General features: G+C 41.6%; 1 protein-coding gene and 1 pseudogene across 1 annotated transcript in view; one reads left to right on the forward strand and one right to left on the reverse strand.

Annotated features, from left to right (window-relative positions):
- Positions 1 to 10,953, forward strand: part of LOC146860372 (3-hydroxyisobutyrate dehydrogenase, mitochondrial-like) — a 33,287-nt pseudogene extending 22,334 nt beyond the window's left edge.
- The window catches only part of FAM227B (family with sequence similarity 227 member B), a 3,353,280-nt gene that overhangs the window by 2,076,954 nt on the left and 1,259,875 nt on the right, over positions 1 to 16,451 (reverse strand). The window lies entirely within an intron of this gene.

Below are 16,451 nucleotides of genomic sequence, written 5' to 3' on the forward strand. Positions count from 1 at the left end.
AACATGGCCTAGACGCCATATTATTTCTCGATTTATGGGTAGACTACACTAAGGAATTACCAGAAAGTCAGAGGTGGCCCGCAGCTGGGACCTGGGATGCAGAGTGCATCGTGAAAGTAGAGGAAGAATTATGGAAAAAGAAAGCTAGACAATCACAGAAAGACGCCATTGAATTATGGCGTAAAGAATCGTATAGACGTACAGAAAAAGCACGTAGACAGGAAGAGAAGAGTAAAGAGAATTCAAATGAAGTCCGAGAAAATCTATTAATTAAAGAAGGTGCACGAGTGAAATCAGAACAAGTAGACAGACAAAGAAATGCCCTTATGAATGGTATGTATCCCCTTCTGGCTGAAGGATTACCTAAGGCTACTCCAGGGATACCAAAAGACTTGCCAACCCCATTATTTCCAATAAAGGTACATCCTAAGGGGCATCCTAGAACCGCAGAAGATGTTTTTCTTTCCTCATATTTAGATGACGCAGCTCCCGAGTATGCTAATCCCGCCCCACATAGACCGCCTGCCAGGGAGGTTCAACGCCAAGATCCAGTACCCGTATCCCTACAGCAACAAGTTCTGACACAAGTTCCGGCAAGCACATCTGTTTCTGCATCTGTCCCTACAGCTACTTCTATAGCTGTATCCACACCTATAGTTGCTGTATCACGTTCAACGAATCCTTTCACACCCGATACCCCAGACGGGGCTACCGGAGGTGCTACCAATATCTTTTCTACGCCACCTAGAATAAATAAACTTACTTTTCAAGAGTCAGCACATCCACGTACCCCCAAACTCATAAATGCCCGCACGCTTAAGGAACTTCTAGTAGATTGTAGATATGACCCTGTGCCCGGCAAGGAGGACGAAATGATCCTGGCATCATTACGTATCAGACGAGCCGCGGTGTATTTAGGGAAGTTACCAGGAATGACTATGCATCTAGATAATATATATCATTATGTCCAAACAGGGCGAGATTCTGAATGTATTAACAGAGCTATGGAATACCAGAAAGTGGAAATACAGGGGGAACTGTTACGTTTCCTCATAAATTGCGTAATCAGAAATCAAGACCGACCGGGGGTAGATCCGGAAATAATGCAAACTCTTACCAGATGGAGCCAGAATATATCAGAAGGGAGACATGATAGGCAAAAATGTATAATAGCCATGTGCAGAAAGATCCGTAAAGAAATAGAACGCCTACACGAAGAAAGATTAACGGTAGACCAGTTTGAACAAAACGAGGAGGAAGAAGGATCAGGACTGCCCACAGGACAGTCAGAAACCATAGCCTATGTAGGTAGAGGAAAATCTTGTAATAGTACTAGATGTCTTACTGATCCGATACGTCCGATATGTCTAGAAAATAACAGGAATTTTCAAACACCAATAATAAATATAAGGTCTAACGAGCATTCATTCCAAGCCGCTGACAAATTACTGCGAGAACGAAGGGGTTATCATTTTCTTGATTCTATGGATGAACAAGAATTAGCTAGGTCAGCCGTTCATTGGATTGACAGTCCCGGAATGTATGGTGATAATACAGTAGCACACACATTTTTGAATCTCACCCCAGATGAACAGCGTTTAGCTGGGATTTATATGATTCAACAACTTCTTATACTATATAAAAGCCAACATTCAGATCCTGGTCCCTTACCTGATATATTGACTGAATTACTCACGAATAAATGGAGAGGTCCAGGTACTAAGCTAATTAAAGAAATACTAGAATCAAGAAAGCAGTACATTCTTTTTATATGCCCAGAACATGTCTCACTGCCCACTAAGGAAAGAACCACGTATTACATGGACAGACAGAATCCCTTACGAGAAGTGCACCCAATAAAGGGCGAGGACAATCAGTTTAAACGTGTATATGTATATACGCCCATATCAAAAATAGAATTGTTAGAAATGAAGAAAGTGGTACCCAGTCATGACAAAGACCCAGCGGGTTTCCACCGAGAAATTAAAGACATGTTACTCATGGGAGAGTATACCTATCCCGACATTATGACAATATTAAAGGTATTAATGCCTGCTGGCATTTATGAAAAACTCAAGGAAAAAGAGTGGGAGGTGGGAGACCAAAAGATAGATTGGACAGCATTAGAAAATGAAGAAAAGGCCCGAGGTCCAGGTTCGGGGCTTGGGGACAAAACTAAAGCACTACCAGGTTTACTAGTACAGGTACTGCCACGTTTATTAACCACGAAAAAGGAAGACTGGGGTGCAATTTCAGCCTGTAAACAAAAGCAAGATGAAGACACTAGTGATTTCTATGCACGATTTGAAAAATGTTTCGGTATAAATAGTGGCATAAAAGCAAGTAGCGAATCATACCCACATCTGTTTGTGACAAAATTAGTTGAAAATTCCTTGCCCCAAGTGAAGAATAGAGTATTAAAATTCGAGAGTACCTGGCAAGGTAACACTCCATCACAAATGTTACAAATGTTACAGTATCATCACAATAGAATTAGAGAGGAACAAGATCATGAACAAAGACGCATGAAAGACACGAAAATGAAAATGCTAGTCTCCCAGACAGTTCCAGCTGAAGGACATAAAAAGGGTACGACACATTCTGGCGATTTAGCAGGACCTGTAAAAGGGACATGCAACTATTGTAAACAACTAGGTCATCATGTACACGATTGTCCAGTCCTGAAGCGTAATATCGCCACGGGTATTACAAAAGAAAGACCACGGCCACTTAGACAGGATCAGAATGAACAAGGAGCCTTGCAGCATGCACAGTCCATGCCAGCTCCACAACAGACTATACAGTTTGTGCCAGCTGCACCAGCGCTGCCTGTTGCTGCCACGCAAACCACGACACGACAACTGTACCAGACCGCACAGTATGACTATCCTGATTATCAACGATATGCATGAACCAGCCTAGAGAGGGAAGTTGACTTACCCCTTATCGAGATCCCTGTAGATCAAGAAGGACCTTATGTGCATAGTGAATTATTAGGCCAAGACAGAAAATTTTTACTCGATACAGGGGCAAGTCGAACAACTATAAAACGTAGTGAAGTTCCAGGGGCACCCCTCTCAGGCTCACAGAATATTTCCCTTGGTTTTTCAGGAATACCTATTGTTAATGAAGTGTCACAACCTCTTCCACTTACGATAGGACCTTTGACCCGAACTACAGATTTGTTGCTTACTAAATCATGTCCAGAAAACCTGTTAGGAATAAAGACATTGAAAGCTCTAGGAGCTACAATATGTTGTTCTCCGGAAGGAGTAAGATTGTTTTTACGTGATTTTAAAGGTCATTATGTGTCTAGAGACATGGATCCCCGATTGCAGACTTTACCTACACATCTATGGGCACAAGGCCCTACTGATGTTGGTTGCATGAATATTACACCATATCGAGTTACACTAAAGGCAGGAGTGGTACTACCACGAATGCGACAATACAAGTTACCACCAGATGCTGTAGTGGCTTTACTACAAATCATTGACGAGCTCATTGCCCAAGGAGTGGTTGTAGAAACAGACTCCAATGTATGTAATTCACCGATAATTCCGATTCTCAAACGAACAGATCCGAAGGCCCCGCCAGTATATCGATTGATTATTGATCTGCGCGAATTAAACAAGTGTATTGTGCCACAATTCCCTGTGGTCCCCGATATCTCATCATTACTGACAGCTATTGATTCCGAAGCAACATTCTTTACTGTAATTGATCTCAAAAATGCCTTTTTCAGCGTCCCAATAGATCCGGAAAGCCAATATTTGTTCGGATTTAGTTTAAATGGACGTAGCTTCAAATTCTCACGCGCACCTCAAGGATTTACAGAAAGCCCCAGCATCTATAGCCAAGCACTGAAACGAGAACTCGACAGTATCCACATGCCAGTTAACACTGCTTTGCTTCAATATGTCGATGATCTGCTGATCACCGCCCGAAGCGAACCTGAATGTGAAAAAGCATCACTGACGGTTTTACAATTTCTAGCCGAAAAGGGGCACAAGGTGTCCCCTTCTAAGCTGCAATTCTGTGTCCAGCGAGTTATTTACCTTGGTCACTCGCTGTCCAAGGAGGGAAAGCAGCTTACACCCGACCGCATTCAGTTAATAGCTAACATGCCAATACCCAAGACACAAAAGGAGGTGCGGGCTTTCATAGGCCTCACTTCATATTGTAGGCAGTGGATCCCTCAGTATGCATTTCTAGCAAAACCACTCATTCAGTTGACAACACAGGAGGCAGCCACATCGACTGTTCTCCCTTGGACTCAGGAACATACACAAGCTTTTGAAAGCTTAAAGAAAGCTTTATGTCAAGCACCTGTTTTAGCAACACCATGTTACAGTAAACAGTTTACACTCTTTATTACAGAACGCGAAGGTACTGCCTTGTCAGTACTCACACAGGAACAAGCAGGAGCACACAAACCATGTGCTTATTTTTCTAGTACATTAGATCCCGTAGCTCAGGCTCTGCCTGCGTGCCTGAAATCAGTGGCAGCGACAGCTTTAGCAATCAGACAAAGCGATGCCATAGTGTTAGGACATCCATTGACAGTACAAGTACCACACGCCGTAGAGGTTCTTGTGAATCGAACGCAAACACAACACTTGACTATAGCACGACTTACAGGGTATGAACTAACATTGTTTCAGCCACATATAGAAATCAGACGTTGTAACACATTGAATCCTGCCACACTTTTACCTGTAAATGGAACAGACCCATTAGCCCACGATTGTATTGATGTTATTACAATCACGACGAAACCCAGACAAGACTTGACAGATGTTCCATTGTCAGATCCAGACCTGACGTTGTATGTAGATGGTTCATGTATGAGAACAAGTACAGGAGAGTTAGTGGCCGCTTACGCAGTCACCACAGACACTGAAATTATTGAAACCAAGTGTATAAATACCTTGTCCGCTCAAGCAGCAGAGCTCGTCGCTCTGACACAAGCCTGTATTCAAGCCACAAATAAAAAAGTCAACATATACACTGATTCACGTTATGCATTCAGAGTCGTACATGACTTCGGCGTGCTGTGGCGAGAGAGAGGTTATTTAACTTCTCACGGTGCCCACATTCAGCACGGACCCCTCATTCATGCCTTATTAGATGCAATACATTTGCCCATTGCAATATCGATTATGAAATGTAAAGCTCATACGAAAATTACTGATATCATTTCTCAAGGCAATGATCTAGCTGACAGAACAGCTAAACAGACTGCTCAAACTCAAACATCCGACATGACAAAGCCAATAGTCCAGCCACCACCACATTGTATGATGGTTAAGGATCCCGCTCTTGATGTAATTGACATACAGACATATGCTACACCAGACGAAATAAAGAAATGGACTGAATTAGGAGGGATCCAAACCGATCAAGGATGGATGATGAAGGAAAAATCTGTGTGGTTCCTTCCTGATTCAATGGTCCAAGTTATAATTAACACTGTACATAGTCCTGCACATCTAGGAGAAAAAGCTATGCTAGATAGCATTCAACACATTTGGTTTAATAAACATTTACGAGCTGCAGCCAAACAAAAAGTTCGTACCTGTCTGATCTGTTGCCAGTTCAACCCAGGAAAAAGCGTTCCCGTAGAACAGGGTGGATTTCATCCTCCTGATCATCCTTTTGAAGTCCTCCAGATGGATTATATCCAGATGGAACGATGTAGAGGATTCAAATATGTTCTCGTAGTTGTGTGTGCTCTTTCCCGTTGGACGGAGGCATACCCGGTTTCAGATTACACTGCCCCGACTACTGCCAAACAGTTGGTTCGAGAATTCTTCCCACGATACGGTTTACCACGTGTTGTTCACTCAGATAACGGCCAGCCGTTCTCATCCGAATTAATGAAACACGTTTCACTTTTGTTAGGCTATCAGTGGAAATTCCACTGTGTCCGACACCCCGAAGCAGCAGGTCTCGGAGAAAGACATAATCAGACTCTGAAAATAAGATTATCCAAAATATGCAGAGAGAAAGGTGTCGACTGGGTAGTAGCATTACCAGTTGCACTCTTTTACACAAGAATGGTGGCACACTCTCGAACAGGGCTATCCCCGTATGAAGTGATCTTCGGCAGACCACCAAATATGTGGGGGACGCCTATACCACGCAAAATAACTGATATTGACTGTAACATGCTGACAGATTACTTGGCTTCCTTGATGTCTGCACTACAATCTTGTCGTTCACAGGTAGCTGCAGCTTTTCCTGACAACACTGAGGTGAAACCCCATGACGTGGTTCCGGGAGACTTGGTCCTCGTGAGGAACTTTGATCGAAAGACTCAGCTGGAACCTAGGTGGAGGTCACCTCAGCTGGTGTTGCTCACCACAAGAACAGCCGTGAAGATCGAAGGCAGAAAGGGATGGATTCATTCAAGTCATATCAAGAAATTTCATGGACTAAAATCAGATGTGAATACCTCACCTTGTGTGTCTTCACCCATTGACTCAAAACTTCCTTTTGTGGAAAAAAGTGATTCTGAGCATTATAAATTAAAGCTCAGGCCCAATCAGTCGAGCAATTTGATTGTTTAAGTCCTCTCCAAGGTGAAGCGGTTGAATTGTCTCTGACATGTATCCCTTGGACCTGAATAGAGAAAGCACCCGAAAAATGTTGAAACGACAGGCGTACTGTAAATCACTGCGTAGTCATTGCATAGTGACGTTATTAATTTTATTTTTCTCAAGTCTTTTAATAATTACTGCAAGTATATTGTTGCACATATATTATCCTATTTCTAGACATGTTTACAATGTTACTGCTGAACATTCTTTTAGTAAATTACCTCCGCTTGAGTTGTCTTATAGATTTGCACTGCGCAATAACACGTTTATTAGTATGTTGCATCATTCCCATCAGGTTAGCAATGCTACAAATTGTTGGATATGTGGCCGACTCCCTCCCTATCAGAATTATAAAGGAATTCTACCTCTTTTTCCATACCCGTTCACACACAACGGCTCCTGTGGAGCATGGTTTAGTTTAATTAATTCCCAAGATTCGAACTCTGCAGTTTATCAAGACAATGGGGTATGGGGAAATCTGAACTTAGTTTTACTTAAGGTCTGCCACCCCAACAAGGAGGGACTTCCCAAAGGAACAGGAACTGATCTAGAAAATGAAGTATATGGATTAGGTAACTTTACGCTTAATCTCCTGATCTTGAATGTCGAATCCGAAGCTACTTCAATTTTGCCCGCTATGTCAATACTTCCAGTAAAAGGTGAATTATGTATAAGAAAGAATGGTTCCATACACATGGGCCATAGTAAATGCACCACTGTAGTAGAATTTAGTGATCAAGGCAAGTCTACATTTAGAGCTTCCCGCCATTCCTATTTCATATGTGGTCAGACGGCATATGTACGTTTGCCTCTAGATTGGGATGGTACTTGCTACATTGGATTCCTTTTGCCACCTGTTTTTCTAGCTCCTCCTGATTATCACAGAAATATTCATTTAGTATATAATAGAGTAAGGAGAGATCTCCCAATAGTCGACTACACTGAAACAGCATGGGAAAAATACACAGATTTCAATAAAGGTCTCTTTCCCTATATAGGTACCGTTACTAATAGTAAGCTGATACGTAGATTGACTAGAACCCTTGAAGCAGTAGTGAACGAAACTATTTCCGCCTTAGGCAATTTAACAGAAGAGCAGTCTGCTATGCGGATTGTTGTGCTTCAAAATCGTCTTGTCCTTGACGTCATCCTGGCCGATAGGGGCGGAGCTTGTAGGGTCATCGGATCAAGCTGTTGCATTTTCATACCAGAAAATTCGCCATCTGTATATAAAGCTATAACGCGCCTTCATAAGATTGTAAGCCAGATACACCAGAATCCAGGCACCTGGACTTGGTCCGGTTGGTTTTGGAGCGTGTTATCAGCCTGGGGATGGAGAGTTCTATCCTTCCTAGGTATTGGCCTTCTCATACTATTCAGTTGCTGCTTATGCCTGCAATGTGGACCAGCGATTTGTGGTCTGTGTGCCACATCGTGCATTCCACATCAAGATTTTCATTCAAGATCCCGGAAGAAGAAAGAAGAACAAATGATTCTATATGAACAGATCAATGGATTAATGAAGATTGATATCTCTTGACGGGCAAGTAGGGGACAAGGAGGGAATGTGGAAATATGGATTTTTCTGGTCAGTTATGTCCCCTATCTTGGACCCCAACGGTTCTATGTGCATGTTACAAGTACATGTATGTTCCCTCCAGTTCCAGTTATGAAGACGCAAATACATGTGCGTCCACCGTTAACATGTCCTCTTTCAGATCCGCCATGAATGGGCCGGATATTCCATTCCTAAGTACGAAAGGCCACCGCCTTTATATGGTTCACTTATGCCATTTTACAGTCCAGGCAAGTAGGCCCTGATTCTGCCATCAAGTTTTTCTTGCTTTCTGTCTCTGAAGCTCCAGTCCGAGCCTGCATCTGTGACCATGAACTTTGTCTCATCCTCTGCGCGGCTCTCGATGCCTGACATCAGCTTGCTGCCTGCCAAGAACTGTATTTCACCTTCGGAAATTATCTGCTCCGCTCCCTGCCCAATGCATTCCTGTCTAGTAGCTTAAGTAAACATTCTGCCAACTACCGAGCAAAGGCCCGGCTTCTCTGTCTTTATGCAAGTAATTCATAGCCCTGTTACCATGGAAGATTCCTGCCCTCGCATCTAGTGTAGACACTTAGACGCTTGTACACGCACTAACAGTCAGTATAGTCAGTATAGAATAAGATTCTACTCCAAGAAGGCCTCTCTTTTGGATAACATAGTTCTTTAAACATAGGATGTTAGATATGATTTGGGATTAGGTTGACTTGACCCTCCAGACATTTGTCGCCACATGTAGAGCTAAATGTCAAGTCCCCTTCACCCCCTAGCTGCACGTCAATCACACGTCATGCTGCTGCGCGCGCATTTCTGCCAAGTATTTCTGCTGACATTGCGAAATTCTTTCATGTAACCACCCTCTTATGACATCACATCTGATGACGTTCTTTAAACACACCCAGTTACGCCTATCTTTGCCACGTATGAATATATTATCTCCACTATCAATTGTTACGCCTCTTGTATTTGCTTCACTGTAATGCTTATTGTATAAAAGTAATTGATTGTCAATAACGTATGTACTTCACTTCCTGAACCTTCGTGGTGATGGAACCTGGAGCAACCGATTATAATCGACCTCTGGAATAAAGCCCATTCCGAACCTCTTATACCACGGATTCTGCCTCTTATTTACTGAGCTATTTCATTATGTTTCTGTATCAAATTAAGTCCCGGTAATTAAATTATTTACCACAAGTGGGGAGTTGTATTTATAAAAAGCTGCAGAATAATCCTGTTGCTCCGGTTGAATTTACTTCCCTTAAGAATTGTAACAGGAGCTTGGGAGGGTCATCCTAGGAAGGAAAGACTTTGTCACTTATGTGGTATTTGTGTACAGGACGTGTATCACGTCCTATTTGTTTGTCTGACACTAAAACCTTTACGTCGTAGATATTTAAGACCTTTTTGTCTAAAGTACAGTATTGTCACAGCTGAGGGGCCCGTAACTGCCTGCCCCTCTGAACAGGTCTGTTTGAAATGTTTTAGTTTTTTAAACAATTCTTAAATGTATACTAGCGAAGAAACCGGTTTGCCTCGTTTAGCCGTAGTAGGCTGTAACGGTTCCCTTTAGTGGGAATCCTAATGAATTTTATAGGTAGGCATAGCCTTTAATAGAGGGTTGTAATTGTTAAAGTGTTATTGCTATAATACGTCTGTTATTGATTTTGTCATGGTTGCATCTGAAAAGGGTTTTCTTTTTGTTATTTCTTTCTGATATTGGTGCTTTAGTTGCACTTTGTTTCTTCGTATGCTGCTACCGTCATGCACAATTGTATATCTATTAATCCAAGATTTTGATATTTGAGCACTTGCACTTTCTTGTTTCCCGGCATGCTACTAACTATTGCGTGCTATAGTTGCGTCTTTGCTAGTTGATTCTTTGTATACAGCTACCATCAAGTACAATTGTGTATCTATCAATCCGAATTTTTAATATCTGAGCACTTGCACTTTCTCGTTTTCTTGTATGCTGTTTCTTATTGCGTACTGTACTCTGAAGCCAGAATTTCTTTTTTTTCCTCTGTATTTTAACTCTCATTCTGCCCTCTCTAGCTTTGTATTTGAAAGGACTCTGTAATCCGATTCTGTGTCTACATTGATTCTCATTGTTTTTATGTAATGATGAATCTTTTATTATTTTACGAAAAAGAACCTTTCCTTTCTAAAGTGTTGGTTGTAATGATAATTCGGCTATATGTTTTTATGTGGAACTCCTCGGAGTTACAAATCATGCTAAAATAGTTGAAATTGATGATCCTGTTTCTGGGGGAGTTGGAGCTGCACGTCTGGAAACCATACATTTATGGTTGGTCGCGATGAGCAGGAGTTTGATGCTGCTCAACAACTATTGAGCTGCATGGGAGCGAATGTTGTCTTTTGCAGAGAAGTTGAAACTGGACAGGCTGCCAAGATCTGGAACAACATGCTGTTAGCCATTGGTATGACTGGAACAGCGGAAACAATGAAACTTGGGATCAGGTTATGGAGCGACCCAAAGCTCTCGCCCAAAATTCTGAACATAAGCTCAGGTCATTGCTGGTCAAGTGACACCTATAATCCTGTTGCAGGCATGATGGAAGGGGCCCCTCCAGAAATAATTACCAAGGTGGTTCTGGGACAATGCGGATGGCTAAGGACCTATGCTTGGCACAAAACTCTGCCACCAACACTAAAACAGCATTGCCTTTGGCCTCCGTAGCACATCAGATATACAGAATTATATGTGCCAAGTGCTATTTAGAGAAGGATTTTACAGCAGACTTTCAGTTTTTATGTGAAGAGAAGAATTTGTAAGTGTGTTTTTTCTGAAAGACCCTGTTAGACATGGAACCTTTGCCTCCTTTTGGCAACCTCATCAATGCCCATAAAAAGGCTCAGGGGTTTATAGTAAGACCTATGTGTCTTGATCACAGTTAAAATAATATTTTTTTGTTTGTTAATGTCACTGCACATTGTACTTGCTGACAATTGTGAAAGAATCAGTCTTTGACAATTGGTGGGGAATGAATTGTTGCAAATGCACCTATCATATTCTTTGTCATGACAATTAAAGGAATAGGAATGAAATGTCAAAATTAATGGCCTTTTTGTTTATGGAAGTGTTTTTCCCTCCACTTTTTATTACGGTAGCCACTCACAACTGGATGAATCATGGACAAAAATTTGAAAAATCGAAGACCACCCTATATGGTGTATTTTTAGCTACAGGTATTTTATGTGATAATAGTGCAATTATTTGGGGGTGGTCAGTTAAGGTGCAGTATATACTCTAGATTTAAGCATTTCTCTTACTGGCCATATTTTCTTAAGCTGCCTCCTTAAGGGTGGACTTAACTTTTTTCATTCTATTTTATGGAGAAAATGTCAACATTAAAAATAATATCGAATTGGTGTTGAAGACTTTTGACTGATGGAGTTCGGGATGTATAATAAATGGAGATTTGGGGAAACATCCTTTACCACGCAACCATTACAACACGGTATGGTTACATCATGGTTCTCACAACGCAAGTCATTATGTCGACTTGCACTGGAGGGCGCTCTAGACTAAGGAATAGTGTGAATTACTATTCCAACACCTTCCTTACTGTACGTAGACTGGAGTTGGAATAGTAATTCACACTATTCCTAAATCCAGCACCCTCCAACGCAAGTCGATGTAACGACTTGCGTTGTCGAGACCGCGATGTAACATACAGCGTTGTGATGGTACGCGTTATATCATCATACATTCGAGATTTGTTACAACGAGCCGTTAATATACACTTACAAAGGTCATGTCTATTTAGACTTACGACTTACCTATGTGTAAATATGTTGTTACTTGCTATTTCAATACTGAGTTAACTTCCAGTTGTCAGCCCTTGTGTCTTTTTTTTAACTAACCACGCACTTTGAAATAATTGTGAAGACTGGTAGGTGAGCATACATAGAAACTTCACCTACTGTGTCTCCTATCTCCTGACCACTGCACACTTGTAATACAGTGGGCTGTTTTACCCTACATCTGTTCCCATGAACATTGAAATACAAACACATGTTGCCTGACATCTTCAGTAATCACTGGAAAGTATGTGACCCCAGGTAATCATTTGAGCTCTACTTTGACTAGCTGTAGTATTTGGGATCTAGCACTGTTCCTTAATGATTCAAATACTTAAGCTTCAAATCCACTTTTCTAGATTTTTACCTTGTTTGTGACTTTCTTTGTATTGGTAAAAGCATTTAGGGCAAGTGTTTTGGGGGTAAACAAACCCCTTAGTTATCAAAACAACTCTTTAAATGATGCATGATTTCAACACCTATGAAAACTGGACACAACTATTAATTTGGACTTTGATTTCTGTTTCTGCCCATCTTAAATCAATAAACTCATACTCTGAGAAGAGACAGTGGTCAGATTTAATGCCAGACAAGCTTTAATAAGAATTTGCGGGAGAATGTAGCATGCTATTTCCCAAGCACTCTCTACGGGCTGTCACCAACAGAAATGCATATTTCATCCTGCTGGTTTAGCATTCTTTGACCCGTGTCCTCCTTTACACCTACTGAGGGCTGGCAGTGAACTGTTTGGGAGGCAGGGTACTATGGCATGGCTAGTTCTTTTTAGGTCTCGCCTAGGCAGCAATTGCGCTGTCTCTTCCAGAAAATGGGCTTTAAGCTCCACCCATCTTCAGCCTATGTTCTTAATTGGCTCCTGACTGTCTTTTGGAAATGTTTCTTTTACTTTGGCTAATTTCTTTAGTATTCCCTCCTTTTCTACTGTTGCAACCTCCCATGAGGATTCCCCCTGTTACATGTGACCTTACTCTGTACGTTTTGTTTACAAAGTTTCTGAGCACTCTTTCGTTAATTACTTTTTCATCATACCTGGCGTTGCAGGAACGACAGCTACGCACTTTCCAGACCGCACTTCCCTGACATGAACTCATCAGATGCTTCGGAGTGTGCCTGTCCCATGCATTTCTCCCTACTGCACTAGCTTTTGTGCTTACAAACACACACGGCCTTTGCATCTCATCAGACACGTACCGAGGGTGCCTGTTTCGGCACTTCCACCTCCTGCTTGTTTTCTTTTGCTTCTGCATGGTTTGTTCACCAATCATATAATTGTACATATTCAACCATTGTTTAATTATATTTATTATGCATTTAAATGTATTTGTTACCATGTGCATGTTTTTGTAGAGTCCAGACCGGGACTCAAACCTGGTTCTCAGCGCAAAGTCAGCAGCTCTGTTTGTTAAGCCACATCGCTAAGGGTCTCCTTTTTCTATCACGTGCATTAGGCCATGCCCAGCGCCCTGGTAAATTCAGCATATGATGAAATCAGCCCCCACCTTTCTCAGTGCTTTCTAGCTTTTGTTTACCTCTGCTCGTGGATTATATTGATGTGTTTCTGTTTTTTCACTTCGTGCATAACGTTTACACCCTGTTTCATATATCTTCATGGTTGCCAAGCTCTCTTGTTTACTTTGAGTGCCATGTTAGTAGGTGTTTGTGTGTTGTTTACTGTGATTCACTTTTTTTATTAATTAACATTAAAAAAGGGAGAGCTGATGCCAAGACTCCACCCACGCCCTCCGCTCTCTGAATAATAAGGCTCGATTTACAGAGCCTCAGAGCGGGTGAGCTGAGTACTGAAACCTAGAAGCAGGAGCTTGCCTTACTTTCTACGTTTGGACATCAGCGGTATTTCTGAGCTTCCCTCTGATGTTTGGGAGGCACAGACAGGGCTTTCAGACGGTGTCCCACAGTATCATATGACCCAATGGTGTCAGCCTCTTCAGCTGATATTGGTTTTCCTTTCACATGCAGAAGATTCCGGCGCTGCTCTTTTTCCTCTCTCTCTAACTTTCACTTCTGCAGTACAATGACCATCACTTGCAGCGTTACTGTTTCCCTTATTGACCCTTCATTCTAGTCTCTGCTCTTTGCTGCAGTAGGGTAGTGTCTGTCATTTAGAGCTGCCTGCTCCACCGAGCTCACTATTGTGGGGTGCGACCCTGCCTCCTGCTGCAGGGCGTGCTTGCTCCCGCTACAGCAGCCCCATTTGTTTCCTAATTTACTGCCTCTTTCTGCTCTCCCACCTGCTCCTTTCGATGTCCTCCCCTCCTTCTGCATTCCACCAGCACCCTCCTACCCAATATTCCGTCCTCCCTCCCTACGGTTGCTCTGTTTGCTTCCCTTTCACTCACCACACACACAGGGTGAACACAACCTGCTGGTTAAAGGCAGGGGGGTCCTCAGCATTTCCCTTTCATTGCTCCGGGTGCTTGGGGTATGACTACCGATGCAAGCACCACAGTTTGTCAGTGAAGGGTAAAATGTAATCGGAGGACGGGAGAAGATCATTCAGGAGCAGTGACACAAGGGGTTGGGTCACTACGCCAGAGTCAAGGCGTGGCTAGAGAGCACAATATCCTGGATTTTAGCATTTGGCTGGCCTTTCACAGAGCAGGATCTGCTTATAAAAATATTCAGTGCAAATACATGTTTAATGCATCACTTATCCTTGATAACCACATTTGATTTCAAATAATTCAGTTCAAGGATTCAGTTCAGAATGTGTGCTGTGTTTGCTTTTTGCATTCTGTAGTACATCCTAAGACTGCCTCCAACTGCTTGTACCCTCAGCCACCATGTATCTCTCTCAGTGCCTGTGTACATTGCCCAGGCTAGATCACCCATGACAGAGAACACTCATGAATAGTGCTGGAAAAATGAAGGGAAGCTAGGGTTAATTGGAGTACCGTTGTAGCATTGAATTCTGCCGACTTAGAATATTGCACTTATTGTAACAAAAATGCTAAAATGTTACGGTCTTATTGAAAATTAGTAGTTAAAATCATTTGAGCAAGTTCTTCACAATCCATGTGTAGAATACGTTAATTATTCATAATACTGTATGTCCTATTGTTGTCCTGTAAGCATCATACTGGGTTTTACCACTTATTTAGACCAGAAGTCTAAATGAGGCCTGAAAAGAGGCCGAGCCTGACCATATGCAGCTGTGCTTTTGTAAATACCACACCACTGGTGATGCCAACTTACTGCTCCATGTCCCTGAGATCCGCCAACACACAAATCAACACAACCCAGCATATTTACACTTCACATAATACCACTCAGCACTACATAATTCAACTCCATATAATAACACTCAACTCACTACCACATAATTATATACCACATAAAAGCAAACTATACCACATAGCAACAATACACATAAAGACACTCCGTACCATGCCGCATAACTTCATTAGCATATTTCACTCCACGCCACAATGTTCCATGCCACACAATTCAACTCAACACATTTCCATTTCACACCACATAATTTGACAACAAACCACATAATTCTAATCAACAACACAATTACATAACAAACTACATACATCAATACACATCTAATAATCACACATTATAACACAAAATTCTAAAAAACAACATATATTTAAACTCCACTACATAACACTCTACAACACAAAATAACATCCCACATTATAACACTCCACAGCACAAAATAACATCCCATAGCACACAATCCCACCGAGCATACCTACAAAATCCTCATCTACACCATAATTACTATCCACATAATTCAACTACACATCATGGCACATACTACTATACAAATCCACTCCACACCACACAATTCCATGCCCCACAATTCAACAACTAACAATTTCAAAACAGTAACATAATTCTGCTACACACCACACACATGCACTACACTCCATAACACCCAGGTAAAACATTTGCATTTACAACGCCAATAAACTCGACACATTTCCAATTCACACCACATAATTCAACACCAAACCACATAATACAACTCAACAGCACAATTACACTACTTACATCCAATCCACACCACACAATTTCACATTGTGCCATAAAATTCGACAGGACACCACATAATTAAACTCCACTAGATACCACTCCACAACACAAAATATAATTCCACATAATTACACTCCATAACACACAATACCACTCCATATATTTCCTCTACACTCAATATCACATAATTGCTATCCACAAATTTCCACAGCACACCATGCCACATAATTCCACTGCACAAATCCACTCCACACCACACAATTCCATGCTACTCAATTACACAACCAACTAATCCAATCCAACCTACATAATTCCACCACACACCACATACATACACTTCATAAGACATAAATAAAAGACTGCCATTTACAATAGCAATAGCTCTAAGTTAAACAAATGCAAGACCAATTTCATTTCCAATGCTTGTTTAATACTATTACAGATTA

The sequence above is a fragment of the Triturus cristatus genome, chromosome 3_1 (assembly GCF_964204655.1).
Source record: "Triturus cristatus chromosome 3_1, aTriCri1.1, whole genome shotgun sequence".
In the NCBI taxonomy this organism is placed as follows: domain Eukaryota; kingdom Metazoa; phylum Chordata; class Amphibia; order Caudata; family Salamandridae; genus Triturus; species Triturus cristatus.